The sequence below is a fragment of the Ambystoma mexicanum genome, chromosome 7q (genome assembly GCF_040938575.1).
Source record: "Ambystoma mexicanum isolate Mex_15411 chromosome 7q, UKY_AmexF1_1, whole genome shotgun sequence".
NCBI classification, from domain to species: domain Eukaryota; kingdom Metazoa; phylum Chordata; class Amphibia; order Caudata; family Ambystomatidae; genus Ambystoma; species Ambystoma mexicanum.
In genome coordinates this window covers 1,026,976,973-1,026,991,049 of record NC_090941.1, presented here as the reverse complement: position 1 = coordinate 1,026,991,049, position 14,077 = coordinate 1,026,976,973, and the positions used below count along the sequence as shown (strand labels likewise).

At 44.8% G+C, this 14,077-nt stretch overlaps 1 protein-coding gene across 4 annotated transcripts in view; it reads right to left on the bottom strand.

Annotated features, from left to right (window-relative positions):
- NUMA1 (nuclear mitotic apparatus protein 1) overlaps positions 1-14,077 on the bottom strand; it is a 1,289,555-nt gene that overhangs the window by 42,017 nt on the left and 1,233,461 nt on the right. The window lies entirely within an intron of this gene.

Genomic DNA, 14,077 nt, shown 5'->3' with positions numbered 1-14,077 from the left:
TTGAAAAAGGTTTGTCTCATGAGCAAGAAGAGGCCACCAAAATAGTTAATAGTTTGAACTGCAAATATTACAATGGGAAGCTTAATCATCTTACAAGCACAGAAAGGAGGAAGCAAGTATGGGGTACAGTGCTATTAAAGAGACAGTGCAAGAAACAATGCTTATTTAGAAGAACTGGAGATTACTATCAAAGACTGGCAACAGTAGGTCAGCAAATCTGTTCAAGGAAATGGTAGCAAAAGTAGAGGAGAAACAATTAAAAAAGGGCAGGTACAACTGGAGACACCATTTCAGGTATGTAAGCTGAGGTCCATGCAAGGTTTATGTTTGCGTATGCCAGGCAACAGAGGGAACTGCAAGTCATTGGACACAGTTTAGTAGGTAGGTGTGACGACAACATTTCTTCTGTTATAATAAATGAGACAATGCCTTTGTTCGCTAAGCAAGTATTTACATTTCTTTGCAAGATATCGGCAAAGAGGACAGAGTGCTGTGGTGACTCTTTTCTGTCAGAACAAAAGTGGCACTGATCTTTGTTATTCCAACGAGCTTTGACCACCACCAGTGGTAAATTGGTTAGATACATCTCTAAACACAAAGCTATCTGCAATGGTCTTTCAATGAAATACAGGCATTCTTCCAGGGAAATGAATGTGTCTAATACAAATAGTTATACCCCATTGATAACTGCAAACCCTTAGATACATACTGGCCTCACACGCTTCAATAATTTGTCAGCTTTGGCAATTAATTGTCCCTGGGTTACTCCAAGTTTCTTCTAAATTAAGCAAGTACAAGTACCTCTAAATATATCTGAACCATTTCAATGATAGGGCTTTTTGTTAAGAAAGCACATCCTTCATGGCTGCCCTATACTTCGAGAGTATCACAGGACCAAATACGCAAAGAAAAATTTAGAACAAGTTGGTCGCTGATGCATGTCAGACCTAGTTCCATGTGAAGCAGAATATTAGGTGTACTATTAGGAGCCCACAATAACTTTGCCTATGTCCTTTTTCATATCTCATTGTTTTCTTTGAATTTACTTCCAGAAATTGTATCTTACAAAATGGGCTGTATGTTATTAGGCCTGATGGTGTTCCGGACAGAATGACCACATCAGCAAAAAAAAAAAAAAGAAATGCTGTGCATCCGATGTAGTCATTGGAAATTCAGGCAATAAACCATCCAAAAACAGACTGATAATGGGAGGGCCAAGTATACAACCTTGCCTCACCCCCATCCCAACCAGAAAATTCCTGGTATCTTCCCGCCTAGGCCCCAACTCACTTTTGCAGATGACCCTTCAAATAAGTCAATTATCTCTTTCAGCAGAGGGAGGGGCACTTTATTTTTAGCAAGTAAGGCTCACCATAGTGCCGCTCTAGGTACACTATCGAAGGCAGCTCTTGGGTCAATGCAAAGTAGATTTAAATTGCCAACCTTGATGGTCACGTACTTATTCATAATTAATATAGTTCCAAGGACCTGTTGCATGGCGCTCACCCCCTTTTGTGAAGAAAGCCCGAAGGCAAACTCATTTAGGAGAGGTCAAACCACTCAAGGAAACCGAGATGGACAAAGAGGATGTAATAGAGGATGAGCCCCAAGAGGCAGGAACTCATTTTTTTAGAACGAGGAAGAGGGTATCAAAGCAATTGGGTAGAACAGAGCTCGAAAACCACCCAGAGTTGCCACCCATGGTAGTGAACATTTCAGACTACCAATTTATGAGCACAGAAATTAAAGCACTTTCCAAAGGATTACGATTCGTGTTGACAAAAGAACACACCGCGTTCCTTTTTAGAAAATAATTGGGAACATTAATGAGAAAGATGCACCTCAAACAGTTCTTTGAAAAGAATATAGCTTTACTTCCTCAGACAACCTAACAGGGCTAAAAGCTCCCTTGACATTTAATCCTCCAATGTCTATTACAACAGAGGCCATTGTGTTTGAGAATAAAATATTCCAAGATTTAGATAAGACTGAACAAAAATAAAGGAAAAACATACCAGTAGTATAATTGGGAGGAATGCGCACTGAAAGGCTGTGCGACACCACCAGGTTCCTCGCAGTGCCCATTCATCACAACCAAACTGCCAGCAGGCCTCTAACGCCCACCCAGCCAACCCAGAGCCCACACCACTGACATGACCCCTCCACACCCCTGCATTCCATGATAATGAGTGACCCCCAGCCCCTAGCATAAACCAAGTGACCATAAAAGATCTAAGCATGTGCGAGTGTTTCACCTCTCAGCATAAAATGCGTCCCTTGTAACTCAAGGTACACGGAGGGATACATTATAGATCGAAACGAGGGTGGAAGCCTTGTGTGCGAGAGGAGCAGTATCAGCAAAGCCCAGAATGTGTGGGTCAGTATGACTTTCTTAGCCCCCTCCCCCTGGCAACAGTCCCCAAGCCTACGAGGTGCATGCCACAGCAGTAGTAGTATGCTTAGAAGCATAATAGTTTAGAAATTAGTTACTTATGAGACCGGACCTTCACTCCTTGGCAAGATGAGCCAGCTGACCCACGTGGAGCCTGACAGACAGCGGAGTAAAGCTAACCTATTGCAGCCTGGCATCTTGTATGGAGCAGGACCATGTATACTGTCTTACCAATGAACTGTGCGGGTTTAGACCCTATATGTGATGTCATCACTGATGCTGTGGCCTCGCAAAAGGCATCAACATTCAGTCTGGAGTCAGAGCTTTCTCAGGCAGCAGAGTTTTTTGTTGCTATTTTGTATTCTGTACAATTAAACCTGGTTATCCTTGCAAGCTATCTCTTGGCCTATTTCCCCTAAAGGGTTGTATTCATTCTGGCGTGAGCATAAACCGGGACTTGTTTTCAAAAAATACCTGAACACAAAGACCCAGATTAGGAACAAAGGCGTCCAGCTTATAATTGTACAGGCTGCAACATTACACGAGACATGGTAGCCGTGAGCACCACAATATTCTTGAGAGCAATGAGTCTTATGTAAAAACGCAAGTATTGAAAAAAAGATAGTAAATCATTTTGATGCAAGAAACATACTAAAAAGTTTGTTCATACCTCTTCCCTACTAGATTGAACGACATGAAAGGATGAAAAGACATTATCTTGATACACAAGTTCCCAGCATCCCCTTTTTTGAAAACCGGAACGATCTCTCCCGCTTGCCAAGATGGAGAGGTTTTGTCTGTTTCGAGTATGGTGTTAAATAATAAAGATATAGTACCCGGGCCTATTGGCTGTTAAACATTTTTTTCCAGGTTTAAAAGAAAACATACTTTTTGTAAACGTTTACTGGAATCGTGCAAGTACAACTCCGGGGGAACCTTCATGCCGAGTTGGGCGGGGCAATAACCAACATATTATTCTGGCTGGGGATCGAAATTCACTTTGTGTTGACACACAGAAATTAAGAGGGTGTGCTTTGTGTGGAGGGGAAAGTCAGGGGTCGAACTAAAATGGCCTCATCTGGGACCAGTTCCCGTCTAGTTGGGACTTGGACGTTTGCATGCCGACTGAGGGACAGGTCATGTGGGTGTTTAACACTTGGTGCAGGGGTCACTCCAACTCATGGATTGACCACTTATGTGTCAACATCGATAGCAGAGGGCAGGGGGGTGAACCATTCATGAAGGGTGACTCCCATGGTAGTGATCATTTTGTCTGGCACCGCCTTTGGTTTCTGGGGTGTGGGGGGCTAACCATGAGCTGGAATTCTAAGGCTTGTAGACTGTTCACCAAGAAATGGAACAGGTGATGCTCAGCATGGAACACAAAGGGCAGAAACTCACAACAGTAAATTATGGTCACCGGGTACATGCATGCATAAAAGATATCTCGAACAGGGGCAAATTGTATGGTAATATCATTCACACACACATACACGACTTAAGGGTTGGCAAAGCAAGAGCAGTAAAGAGGAGGGCATTGAAGGCTGTGGCAATGACACAAAAAGGCAGTATCGGCTATATGCTCGCTAAGAAACAAATAACCACCACATACAAAAGCACCCTGAAACAAATTAGGCGAGAAGCACATTAGAAAAAAACAAACTTACCACCACACTGATCCAAGGGGATCATTCTAAATGTTGGTCATTAATGGGAGACAGAACAAAAAAAACGTGCAGGACACTACAATGTGCCCGATTACATCAAAGGTGTGGGAAAGCTTCTAGATGACCAAATATTACCTGAGGGAGACAGCGCACTCCCCTTCATTGGTACCTCAGAATGGAGAACTCCCATATACAGCAGGAGAGATGATGTTGCCTGGGCGATTGGCAGAGCGAAAGCCTCTAGGGCTCCTGGCCCCTATAACATTCCCCCCAATATTGATCAAAAATGACCTGGATGCTTGGCTTCGCCCCCCAGGGGACTTAATTTACCACATCACTAACGGGTAAGGTCCCAGACACCTGGAGGCAGTCGACCATTATTCCCATTTATAAACAAGGGGATAAATTAGACCCTAAGAATTATTGGTCAATCGCCTTGTTGGACTTGTCTAGTAAGATCTTTGCCACGCTACTGCTGAGAGAACTCAAGGCGAATATAAGATCCTTGAATTTTCTAACCCCCTTTCAAATCAGATTTCGAGCTGGTATGGGTACCTGTCATGACCACCGGGTTTCCCCTCACAAGACCTACTAAAATGTCTTGGCGAACTGCATATAGATCCTGGGCTCTGGGAAGGTAGAACCCTGGCTATGTAGTTTTTACACTTCCTTATCCTGCAAACATGGCCCCCGGTGAAATTCCTGGTATTGGGGGCTGTGCAGTCTAGTTGTTGTCACGCCTTCAGTATTAAGGCCCCTCCCCCTTAGCGTTCCGCGCTTCGCGTCGGTTTTGTTTACAGAGGACGCTTACCGCGGATTCCTGTCAAGATTCTCCTCAGAACCCCGTTCTTTCATAGTTCCTGTTCCCTGCTTCCGATATTCCTAGCGTTCCTCCCTTGCCCCTTTACGCTCCCTGGCTTCGGTGTTCGTTACACGTTTGGGGGGCTAATCTTTCTAATTGAAGTAAGTTAGCGGCAACGCTCAGCTGTGCTCGCGCCTTCCGCCAGTATCTTTTCTGGTATATTTATTGTGGTGGATTGTGCGCATTGCCTTGAACAGTTCCAGTCAGGTGTCGAGTGTCGGGGCTCCCGCACTCGAAAAGTGTGTTGGGAGTCTGTCACTAGTGACACGCAAACGCTTGCCTCAGGTTTTCCTGTTGCTATGTTTTCTCTGTGAAGAACCTTAAGTTGTGCCTCTTCATTGAACTCAATAGTAAAAATAATTCTCTCCGTTTAGTCATTGTTTATGTTTGAACAACGGCATTAGGGTATTCTGTGGCATTCCATATTGAAAACCCTGTTACAGTGCTCCTCAGGTTTTATTGTCATTAGCGCTCATTACCTCAGGGTCCTGTTTCTATCCAGTCCAAGGGTTTGGGAGTCACTCCAGTGTGATAGGTGGTATTATACTGTGGCTATTTGGTTCCTTTCTGTGCCCTTTTGCCCTGCCTCCAATCACCCTTCTACAGTACCATCCTAATAGCCACCCCTTCCATCTTCAGGACAAGCGCCCCTGCGCAGAAGCAGGATGGATAGCCCACAATATACTAATCAAAGGTAAGAGTAGAGAGATTTAAAAGGAAGATAGATTGGGAGATTAGTTAATGCAAGTTACCTTTGGGAAGAGGTTACATTTATCTATGTTCTTGTGTTTCCTCATAGATTTCTAGTCAATTGGAGCTTAATGTTTTGAGAAATAAAACTAAGGGTCAGAACAACGCACTCAGAGAAGAAAGTTACATTCTAAGAGTGGTGTCCCCGCAGAGTCAGGTAAGCGTTACAGTACCTCTCTGAATGCATTTACCATGTCACAATTACAACAGGCAGTGAAGAAAGGTGGGGTTGGGACTGTCTATATGGCCTCAATATAGAGGTCCAGGGCTTTCAATACCGTTAGTAGGAACATGCTGTGGGAGAAATTGATAGCAAATAAGATCCCAACTCACTCAGTGAGTTTATTTGCTCTGTTACAAACAAATAATATGCTGAGGTTGAGTGTGCGCTGCCTGAGTTGGTTCCAACTTTTGTGGGTTTGAGGCAGGGCTGTGTGGCGGCACCGACCCTCTTCAACCTCTACATGGCAGACATGGGTGTACTTTTGGAAGCAGGTACAACAAACCAAGTTAGACTGGGAACGGTAACACTTAATCATATCACCTTCGCAGATGAAATAGTGTTATTTGACCTCACTCCCATGAGCTTACAGAGCAAGCTGTGTCTCTTTTTCGAATATGCAACAAAAAAAGTCTAAGATAGTGGTCTATTCAACCAAGAGGTCCTCTAAAACCTTTGCATGGAGAGTACGTGACAACCGCATGGAAAGGGTTAAAACGTTGCGTTACTTGGGGTACCATGTCTATAATAGCTTGTCGAAAGAGGGATGGAAGCAAATGATAAAAAGTAAAATCGGCTCCTTTGCTGGTTAGACTAAAACGAATTTGCTTACAACTATGCTGCGTCTAGCTGAAACCTCCATTATCTGAATACCTTTTGAAAAAAGAACAAACTGTCTTGTACAGATTGGACATCTGTCCGTTTGACATGGGGGCATATCTTAATACTATTCAGGGCTTGTTTTGGAAGAGGACCTTGGGGCTGGTTAACAGTGTACCAAAAGCCATAATTAGGCATGAGTTTGGTAAGATTTCCCCTGTGACAAGAGCACTGTGGAGGAAGCTGGCAAGATGACTAAATCCTCCACCCAATTCATTATACCAGTGTTGGGGTCCCCCACATTGAGTAGTTCAGGTAGTGGGATCTCTAGGTTTAAGGAACAGATGGCTGAAACTCTGTAGAGGAAAGATTAATCCGTGGAAGAATTGACACCATCCGCCCTTAGTTAAAAAAAAAAAAGTTGTATGAATAGGACTGGCGGAATAACATTGATCAAATGAGCTCCTATAAACTATATACAGAATACGTTTGCAACTGGGAACAACCAGAGGGGGGCACTGGGTTGCAGGCTTTGTAAGAACTGCAACATGGTTGAGACCCTAAAGCACTTGGTGATGGCCTGTCCGGCCTTATCTGACATCAGAACGTGCCTACTGGGATCAGAGGCCTTAAATGAACTTTTCTGGTGCAGACTAATGTAGGGTACACACCGGAAACTGATGCTGGCACCATGTTCCTTTTTGAAGATAGACTCAGAAAAATTGCAGTGCAAATTATTTAATGCTGTTCATTATTACATTGGTTATATTTGCATTTCTTTTGTACATGATCTGATTTTGTTTTATACATTTTCCTTTTACATTTTCTGAAAGGTTTTACACTTGTATAAACTAAAACACATTCAAATAATATAATACCCATACTGCAGGCCATCCAGAACAGGGATTGTAATTAAAATCAGATAAGCAGGAGCTAAAAGCAGCTCCTGGGTATCCAGCATTAAACAGTGACCATGAGCTACCACTGGGGAACGAGGAGCTAGTACATAGCTGCCGAAAATCTAACTTCAACATAATATCCAGGCATTATTTAAGTGCCCTGCTGACATGCAGAGACCTCTTGGGATAAGTAGATGTGTATTGAGGAAGCTGGAAGCACCAGCAGTTTGTTGAAGGGAAAGGAGGACCCTTTGGCATAAATTTGGGATTAGTCCAGAGCAACTTTGTTATGGGGGAAAATCGAGGAAAGATACGCTCATCAATAAAGCCTGCAGTTCATCTACTCTTCTAGCTTCAGTGATTACGATTAACGATGCAATTTTGCAGGTGATCTACTTGATGTGCGCTGAATCAGACAAATGGCTGGCTCATCAACCTTTCGAGGACTGCATCAACCAAGAAACATTCTGAAAATACCTGTTATGAACGCCTTGAATAACCTTTTAGAGCAGCAGGATTTTGTAGAGTCTGGGTGTACAGTGAAATAGCTGCCAGGTGGACTTTACTTGACGAATGGGCCAGGGCGCTTTTTTCCAGATGGAGCAGGTAAGGTATGTGACGGTTCATGAGATCTTGTCACTTCTCCACAGATGGGAGTCCTTCACTGTGAGGCGAGCCCGCTAAACAACATACCCCATACTGAAGGAGGTAAGCTAGACCTCTCACAGGGAGAGACTGCCCCCGTGGGGACAGGGACTCACATTCCGTGCAGGAACTCCCTAATCTTTTGCTCAATCAAGATCTGAAACCACTGAGAAGAGGAAGAGTAAAAACATGAAGAATGGCAATAGGTTGGATCCCGATAGTATTGAGAAGAAGAGTGAAAGAGTATTAAAAACCACTCTGTCAGTGAAGATAGCCAGTACAGGGAAGAGCTGGCCCAAAGGAGGCATTGCGGAGGACCCAGCAACACAGGATAAAAAACAGGATGGACTGGCTGAAAAGAAGTCCACAGAAGAAAGCTGGTCCTCACTCAAGGGGATGATGTAGAGCTGCTAGAGAACCAATCAAGGAGCCGGCGATGGGCTGTCTCACTTGAAACTTGGGATGATCCAGACGGTGGCGTGACCTCAAAAAGGTGGACCGTGTGGTACATAAACAGCACCGGAACCGCCAAACCAAGCACTCCGCTGAGTCACAGAATGAGACAAGAAGCTGGGAAGAGGACCGCTGAAGGAGTCTACAGGAGAGAAGACAGCCCACAGCCCCAGGAACAGACCAGTGACACGCACCCACCGAATCGGAGGTAATGGGAGCGACGGGAGAACTGGGAAGGGTTCAGGAAATTGTGAAGACTAAAAAGCCAAGAGTGGTACAGGAGTAATCTTACTTGTCACTTCAGTGATTGTGAAACTCAGGAGCAATCTCCCTCATCACAATACTTGTGAAGACTATAAGAAAAGCAGAGTCTTACAGGCGTAATCTCCCTCGTCAAAGGGATTGTGAAAACCCTAATAAAAGCCAACAGTGCTACAGGGAAAGCCTCCCTTGTCATAGTATTGGGAAGAACAGTTTGCCAAACCAGAAGAGAATATATGAACAACAGTTAAGGAAAGAAACCTTCTGGGCATTGAGAGCCAATAGTCATTGGACACTTCAGAAAGACACTGAGGCTGAGCCAGAGGGGCCAGGAGAAAGGAGACATTCTACAGAGACCCTTTTTGTTTGTTTGTTGAATTCTTTTTGCTTAGTGGTAGTGTCATAGCTTGATAGTTTGTTTGGCGAGAGGACAGACCTTTTGATTTGGACAAATCACCCCAACAAGCACACTAGTTACAGTTCTATTAGGGAGGGCAAACCCTTGTAGTACAAGGAAAGGTAGGTTGTGCTTATTTCAATAAAAGCTTTGTGTAGAATGCCACCCCTTTGACTGACTACGTCCGACTCCTGACTTACCACAGGTAGCAATTGGAAAGCTTGACATGTGCGTTGGCTTGTACACCAGAAGGCAAATCATTTGCACTTTTTGATGTAGAATTAGATAGTGGAAGGGGCTATGACAATGGAGTGTATGTCTGAGTGAGAACTTCTTACGTTAGGAGCTAAGAATTGATGCTGTGGGATGACTGGTTGTGGTGTAACATCCTGCCTCCTTCCCATTTTAAAAGGTCTGAGGGAACCCTACTCCTGCATGAGAAAAACAAACGAGTCCAAAATGGCGTGTTGCGCCAGAATTCCTATTTTGGGAATTCTAGGGCAACGTTTGGGACCGCCTAAACCATTTCCCCCTCGACTATTTTCGTTCCTTAATATCTTTATGGTGTCACCTGAAGTCCCCCTTCCATTATGTCCCTTTTTACCTGTAATAAGGTATATGGTACTGGGTCGCTGCCAAAGGTGCCTAGTCCCAGGGGTGCTCCTCAGGTACCCCATTTCTGCCCTACAGTGATTCTATCACTGTAATTGGGTTTTAGGGAATAGGTTGGTGGTGGGTCCTCTTTAATTTTGGCTTTAATAGGAGGTGCAAGCCATTTTACTTGCACTTTTAAAAAAAATCTTGATTGCAGCCATTTTGTTTTCTAGGGATTCTCTGTCTAGATGACCACAATGTGGCCTCAAAATGGCATTTCTCACCAAGTGGACCAACCCTCTCACTTCCTATAGGTGTGGCTTCAGTCGAGTGGCAGTCCAAGTAACCAACTAGTATGGTTGGACAGCTGAGCCCCCTGCACACAGGCCCATTTTGAGATTGGCTGGCTGGCCTGAGGCCAAGCTCCTTTCATATGGGTATTTGGGATCTGCCCTGCCCCAACTCACTTGCTGCTTTCTCCATGGAACTTGGAGGTGGAGGCTTGCCGACCTGCTGGAGTTGCCTGCTGATTTGGCAGTCCTCATTTGACAATACTTGCTAATTACAGTGGCTTGGTCTTCTCCCGGTTAGTGTTTTTTGCTGTTAGAAGTCCAGTCTGGATATCAGAGACTCCAGGTGACTCCCACATCTGCAGGGTCGAGCCGTCCGTGCTGGGACTGATTCTGGGTTGTTTCATTGCCACATACAGCGGTTTACCACCAGGATCTTCTACTTGGCTGTGGGTTGCTGCAGGCATCAAGAGTAGCTGCACAGTCATTTCTGCACTGATTTGCCATTCTGGGCGGTCTGAAAGCGCCACCAGCTGTTGTCCTCGTCCTGGCACCATTTGCGGACAGGCTGCTGCCTTTTATTCACCCTGTTCCTGGGAGCAATTTATTTAAAGTACCCTGTTCTCCTAAAAGACTCCCTGGGAGGAGCTTCCGTTTCTTGTTGGTGTGGGTTTTGTTAGCCGAGGGCTCAAGCCCTAGTAAGTCAAATCTTACAAATCGCGCCTGTGGAGAAATGAGCATATTTACAGGTTTATATCTGGTCCCTGGAGCAAGTTCCGCCGAAACTGTTGTCGCGAGTACTTACCATGGGGTCCATATTCACTAGTGGGTCTTTCTAATTGCAGAGCCCAAAAGACTTGCTTTGTGGGAGATGGACCTCCTGGTTCTGCAATTTCTTCATCTGGGGACCCGCTTATGACCTGTGGAAGACTTCCACTGGGCCTTTCCTGAGGTCGATTGATGCAATATCTGTACCTGTGGGGTAGAACTGTACTTGCCTCTGTCAGTGTGAATAGGCCCTTAACGTTTACCATTATATCCAATGGAATTTTTAACTGAAACTGGAACTCTCCTTAAAGTGACTCTGTAGTACTTACCTGCCCATGGACATTTGTCCTGATGTCCTGGAGGTTCAGTGAGCTCTGAAGCAAGATTCCCTATTCTAATACTTACCTGTGATTTTCTAGTCAATTTCAAAGCCATCCCTTTCATTTCTGCAATGATAAAATTTACATGAAACACTGTAGCTGCAATTGGTAACATTGTGTATATCTTTCCAGAAAATGTAACAAGGAGGTAGGTCTTGTTGAAATGCTTGCCAAGTCTTAGAAGCTGTTGCTAAAGTTCACAGTTTTCCATCTTCTCTGAGGCCTTAATGTATTGTTCCGGGCAACCGGGCATTAATACTGTAATAAGGCACTAGGCAGTCTAAATTAATGGTAAATTATGTTTTACGCCCAGGGATTGCAAATCTATTTTTACTTTTTGTTAATTTGTGCTCCCTTCTTAATCACATCCCCTGCCATATGTGCTAGTTGCTGGCCACCAGGCCTAGGGTCTATCATATGTACTAGGGTTGGCGTGTCTCTAGGTTATTGCAGTTGTGCAGGCTACTAAGTACTTTCCAACTTGTTAGGTAGTGTGGTATCCTGGTTCTCCCCACCCCCTTGTTATTTTAGGTTGGGTGCTTGTGCTTGGCAAAGGACCCACATAAAGACATGGAGGTTAGGGGAGTCCTTGTATATACATTACTGTTTTTATAATATATTGGCATCTTTAATACAGTGTATTAATGTTTAAAGTACTTGATTATGTGTGTGACGTTATTAAAGTATACACTGTTAACATATATCATAACAGTATATATTTTGGATTTATATGTATGGGCTAATTGTACCTCTGTGTCGAACTACTACCCCCTAATTGAGAGTTAAGCCTTGTCGCTCTGCCCACGCTACCCACGTTTAAGAGAGGTTTGACTTCCCTTTCCTGTCCGGTGTTTCAGCCTTCCCCATAGGGTTGTTGTAGCATTCTAAGAGGGTGGTACAAAATTAGCTCTAAGAGGCTGCAAGCCTGTTAAATATTTCCCTCACCTGGATTGGAATAAGAAGCCAATTACCCAATCATTTCAAAGGTTTGCCTTGGAAGGAGGGTGCAGGCATTAAAACTGAGGCGAAGATCCACAGAGCGCCAAAGGAGAGTGAAACCCTTGAGCCTAGAAGAGGGGTGTGCTCCAGTGAGTGAGAGACTAACTTCTTAATCCTCAAAAGAGGGGTGTGCTCCTGTGAGGGCAAGGTGAGCCCTGAAAGCACAGACAGGGTGTGTTCCAATAAAGGGGAGGAGAGCCCATTGAAAGCAGAAAAAAATAAATCTTTGACCCAGGAGAAGGGGGTGAAATTTAGTAAAAGTGACTTTGATCCTATGAAGAGGGGATGTGCAACAGAAGATGCAAGGCGCCTGAAAAACACAGGATTGTGCTCCAGTAAGAGAGGAGGCGATCCCCGTGAGCCCAGAAGTGGAGTGTTCTACAGTGAGGAGAAAAACTTTGATGGCCAGGAGGAAAGATGGCTAACCGAGGGAGAGCAGCCATTGGCCCATGAAGAGGGAGTAAGAAACAGAGAAGGACAGAATCAAGAAGGGGACAATGTTTGGGTCACATTGCAAAGGGAGGAAGCCCTAAAATCCTAGGAAAGGTGGAGAGGCATTGTGCTCCCTAGAAGACAGAATAAGACTTGAGCTCTAGAAATCAGCAATCATGAGACCTTCCCACCTGGAACTTTCTGTATAACTTTTCATTTGCTGTCCTTCATATATAATCCTGCTTCGAAGTAGTACATTTCTCAAAACTCTTTATGGTTCAGCCATACTGAAACAATTTCTGTACAATAGTGTTGTTTTACTTTTGCTTAAACCCTGTAACAAGGATGCTATCTCAAATTCACCCTTCGGGATGATTTAGCATTTTACTTTTATTGAGACTTTTCTGCACACAGTAACTTCATTGCCACAACAAGGTCCCTCAGAACTTTTCAGCAGTTTGAGTCTTCCATCGGTCCTGGTTTCTCTAGGCTCATCCGGTCAGTATGTCCAGGTGCACTCTACTGTATCTCCTTCCTCGCCCTGCAAGGACTAACACAAATTACACCTTCCCTCATTAAACAGCTTACCTCCCCCGCCCCCTCCTCTTTCCCACACTGGGTCCTGGTGCCATGTTGGAACGGCTCCTTGCTGCCTCTTGGAGCTCATAGGGTCCGTGTGCTGCCAACGTCCACGATACCCTCACCTGGCCTGCCCAGACTGCATCCCTCCAGGAGGCTGTCCAGGCTCAGTTCTTGCATCAGGGCCACCCAGTGCCAAGGTTCCTCTCCAAACCATCTCCTGCTGACTCCTCCCTCCGCTGCAACGCAGCATCCACCTACAGCAATTCTGTGCAATGGTGGAGCATGGTTGCTGTGCAACCCTTTCAGGTAAGTCGGGCTGTGGCGGGGTCGCCTCTTGTTGTGCAGAGGTGCTCCATTACAAACCTATTAACTTTATTCTGGTCTCAGTAGTTGAGTGGTCCATCGGGTATGTTGCAATATATTTTCACAACCAATACACCACTCTACTTGGCTGAGCAACCCACCATCTCTGTAGTCCGGTCCACCCCAAGAAGCCACAACATTGCCAGACTGCTAATCAAGAACTGCAAGGGTAAATACCCAGGGAACTGGCCTTTTCCTCCTATGCTCCCTGTATCTGGAACAAGTTACCAATGCAGTTAAGTCTGGCACCCTCACCTGGCCTGCCCAGACTTAACTGCATTGGTAACTTGTTACACATTTCAGGAGGGAACTGAAGACCCAACTCTTCAAAGAACATCACAACAATCGCACTTAACCATTTTTCTCCTCCTTTGAGTAAACCCCTCCTCTGCTCCCCGCTATACCTTCACCCCGCTTGGGATCCCCTGTATGCGTCCGTTGTAGAGCAATTTGTTGCTTCCCACCTAGCTTTGCACTTTATAAACCCCCACACAGAGGAGAGAAGAGATGCCCTAAATAATAG